Consider the following 4,808-nt stretch of genomic DNA (forward strand, 5'->3'; position numbering starts at 1 on the left):
GCCAAAATGCATAATTCACCCAAATGTTGTCAATGCATTTTCACAAGTTTGTGACAGCAGCAAGACAAAATGATGGATAAATTTTGATTTTTTCAAATGACTTATTGAATAAATGACCTTTCCAAATATCCTTTATCCTTTTCTAAAACATATGCAAGACTTAAATGCAACTCCTTGAGAAAATATTTGAGATTATACACACTGCCCCTGTTTTCATCAATGAAGCAATAGTGCATTTACAAAGCAACATATAGAAATACTCAATGTATGGACTTAAAAATTTTCATAGGCTCCTAAAATGACTTCAATTAGACAAATCCACTCTCAATTTCAGTCTATGAGTTCCCTAACCCCACAAGCCCCAATTCACCTTCTCAAAACCCTTGTTCCTAGGGCATCACCAATCTCACACATGCGGGGTCTTCTTGGACTAATTCAAAATTCAAACATCTATGTTTTATCACCATAAACATGAATCAACTCACAAACACTACCCTCCTTAAGGAAAATCTCTTCCTAATTGACTATCCTCTCCAAATAACCCTTGTTTTCACAACTTTATTTGATTTGGTGGCCACCAATCTCAAGTTAGATCTTCATTTCATGGTTAGAAATATTTTTAGAAGTTATATAAATGGAATTCCATGAAGAAAAAATGAACATTTCATGGAACGACCATGATTAGGTGCAAAAAACTGTCAAAATGCTTAGAAATAAGACTGCTACAACCAACAGTATAGAAATTTGATGAACAAAACTTCAAGTTTGAATGCTAAACTGAGTAAAGAATCTCAAAACATGTCTTCTAAGATGTTACCAATCATTCCAACACATGGAAGAACTCACAAATCAAAGAGATCTTCAAATTATTCTTGAAACCAAGCACTTTCCTTCTATTTTTATGAGATAGTCTGTACAATCTGTGTTTATAGTTTGTACAAAACAAATATTTATAGACTTGGGAGATAGAAACTAACCCCCTTAACAAAATCCAACTGGTTTCACTTCCTATTCCTTCATAAAATTTAAACTATGGACTTTCCCTCCAAAAGCCCATGTAGCTATTACATTCAAGATTTAAATTTTTTAACTATTAAACTATGTTTTTAAAGACCTTTTTGAATCTTCTAACTTATCAAATGACATGCTAAGGTTACGATAACCTATATGACGCTATCAAAGGACTCTCCTACCTTATGAAATCCCTAGATCCTATTTAATGGCTCAATTACAACTTTTCCAACATTGAAATCCATCAAGACATCATACAATATTATGACTTATTTATGCTTTCAAATGCCATGATTGATTGAAGGATTGCTCAATTGACTCTAGGAGATTCTCCATGACCTCTGTGATGAATTGGACCTCCAATGTGCCTTTGATAGGCATATGATGCTCCTGCATCATAGCCTAATGACGTAGACATCCAATGTTCTTAATTTCAAAATAGATACAACTTTTTCATTGTAACATGTAGGCACAAATCTCATAATTTTACTCATGTTCATCATCATCGCTTAATGGTGTAGGGGCACCAAGGTCATTCTATGAAGATATATTCATTGAAGACACCAAAGACTAAGGATCCAATGGACTTCTAATATAGGGAGACTATACCCTACAAGTGGACTCCACTTCACAAGCCCAACCCTCAAACTTAGGGTACTCAAACAACTTGGATCAACACTTAGGAACTCCCTGCCACCAATAGGCCTACAAAGGAAAATACTTCTTAAATGGTTTCAACACTCAACTTTTTAGATGGAAATGGTTATTATAGACTCAAACCAACAAGAAAAATCTCAAACTTGATGTTTCTCAACACTCAACAATCAAATTTCAAAACTATTACCAACACTTCCTACTAGGACAATTTCTAGTTTTAACGGTCAAACTCACAAACCATAAAAAGGACCCACTACTATTTTTTCATTTTTTAACACTCTTCAACATTCCTTATAGATTCCAAAAGATTAACCAACAACTTGGCTCTAGCATCAAGTTATGCCCACTTTGTGTCACAGTCCTGAATGGCCAGTTTAGGCTGGGTTACAAGGAAAACATAAACAAATGGGTGCATAAACTTGGTTCAACCCCTTGGATCTCTTCTATATATCAAAATTTTCCTTCTATACCCTTCACTTGGGTCAGATTAATCAGTTTAGGAGCCTGATCCTTCTTTTTCCTTCAAATCTAGACCAGAAATAAGATTATGTTCAGTCTAGGGCTTGCTGGTAAAAATAGATGCCATGCTCCTACAGCCCTAAATATCTTCCATCTCAAAGAACCCTCTCCTAACTTGTATTCCACAAAGTGACATTGAAATCCCACAATGGGTTTGCAAATTAGGATTCCATCTTGCTGAAACTCTCAAATTTGGAGTAAATTTGACCTACCTACACTAAAACTGATATGACTTTTTTTGTATACAAGATAAAGACCTTAAACCAATTGAAATGGAATCCTGACACAACCCTCTATCCAACCATATAAGGATTTTACCACCACCAATCCATATAGGCTGTACATAATTGAAAAAATAGTAAAAAAGGCATAAAATTTGAGTTTTTTATTGACCAATTCTATCCACTATCCATATAATGACCTTTTCCACATGTCAGGATCAAAATGTTTACTCTATTAGCTCCAAATGGTTGGATAAACCCTATCCATAACCTCATTCTATCCCCTTCAGTGCTAGAGCATTCTCGAGCATGCCGAACTAGAATGTCCCTAAGGGTCACTAAATGCCATAGGGATGCAATCTTTGGTAGGGCATATCTCAGAGCTTGTGCAAGGTATGGATGTGATTCTAGTTCCTACAGGACCATGTTTTAGAGACCTACAATAACCTCTATCACTTTTTGGAGATCACACTCTATTTTCATTTTATGATGCCATCTCAAGTGATGCTAAAACTTGCAGTATTGGCCAGTACAAAGTTGCCAACTGCCAAATCTCTCTCACCTTTCATTGTGGGATCAAACTATCTACTCTTTTGGCTCTGAGTGGCTGAGTAAACCCTATCCCTAACATCATTCTATCCCCTTCGGTGTTGGAATGTTCTCGGGCACACCAAATCGGAATGTCCCTAAGGATCACTAAATGCCATAGGGTTGCGATCTTTGACAGGGCCTATCTCAGAGCTCATGTGAGGTATGGATGTGATTATAGTTCCTAAAAGACCATGTCATAGAGACCTAAAATAACCTCTCTCACTTTTTGGAGATCACACTCTCTTTTCATTTTACGATGCCATTTCGAGTGATGCTAAAACTTGCAATATTGGCCAGTACAAAGTTTCCAACTGCCAAATCTCTCACACCTTTCATTATGGGATCAAAATATCTACTCCGTTGGCTCTGGGTGGCTAGGTAAACCCTATCCCTAACCTTTTTCTATCCCCTTTTATGTTGGAATGTTCTCGGGCACGCCGAACCAGAATGTCCCTAAGGGTCACTAAATGACATAGGGCTGTGATCTTTGATGGGGCATATCTCAGACCTCGTGAAAGGTATGGATGAGATTCTAGTTCCTATAGGACCATGTTGTAGAGACCTACAATAAACTATCTCACTTTTTGGAGATCACACTCTGTTTTCATTTTACAACGCCATCTCAAGTAATGCTGAAACTTGTAGTATTGGCCAGTATAAAGTTGCCAACTGCCAAATCTCTCTCACCTTTCATCGTGGGATTGAACTATCTACTCTGTTGGCTCTAGGTAGCTGGGTAAACCCTATCTCTAACCTTATTCTATCCCCTTTAGTTTTGGAACATTCTCGGGCATGCCAAATCGGAATGTCCCTAAGGGTCACTAAATGCCACAGGGTTGCAATCTTTGACAGGGTATATCTTTGAGCTCGTGTGAGGTATGGATGTGATTTGAGTTCCTAAAAGACCATGTTGTAGAGACCTACAATAACCTCTCTCATTTTTTGGATATCACACTCTATTTTCATTTTATGAAGCCATCTCAAGTGATGCTAAAACTTGTAGTATTGGCCAGTACAAAGTTGCCAACTGCCTGATCTCTCTCACCTTTCATCATGGGATTGAAATATCCACTCCATTGGCTCTGAGTGGCTAGGTAAACCCTATCCCTAACCTCATTCTATCCTCTTTAGTGTTGGAACATTCTCAGGCATGCCGAACCAAAATGTCCCTAAGGGTCACTAAATGTCATAGGGCTGGGATCTTTGACGGGGCATATCTCAGAGGTCATGCAAGGTATGGATACGATTCTAATTCCTAAAAGACCATGTTGTAGAGACCTATAATAACCTATCTCACTTTTTGGAGATCACACTTTTTTTTCATTTTACGACACCATCTCAAATGATGTTGAAACTTGTAGTATTGGCTAGTACAAAGTTGCCAACTGCCAAATCTCTCTCACCTTTCGTCATGGGATCAAACTATCTACTTCATTGGCTCTAGGTGGTCATCTAAACCCTATCACTAACCTCATTATATCCCCTTCAGTGTTGGAACATTCTTAGGCACGCCAAATCAAAATGTCCCTAAGGGTCACTAAATGCCATAGGGTTGCGATCTTTGATAGGGCATATTTCAGAGCTCATGTGAGGTATGGATGCAATTCTAGTTCCTACAAGATGGTGTTGTAGAGACCTACAATAACCTCTCTCACTTTTTGGAGATCACACTCTATTTTTATTTTACCATGCCATCTCAAGTGATGCTAAAACTTGCAGTGTTGGCTAGTACAAAGTTGCCAACTGCCAAATCTCTCTCACCTTTCATTATGGGACTGAACTATCTACTCCATTGGCTCTGGGTGGTTG

The sequence above is a fragment of the Cupressus sempervirens genome, chromosome 11 (assembly GCF_028749045.1).
Source record: "Cupressus sempervirens isolate cs-2001-9-10 chromosome 11, ASM2874904v1, whole genome shotgun sequence".
NCBI lineage: Eukaryota > Viridiplantae > Streptophyta > Pinopsida > Cupressales > Cupressaceae > Cupressus > Cupressus sempervirens.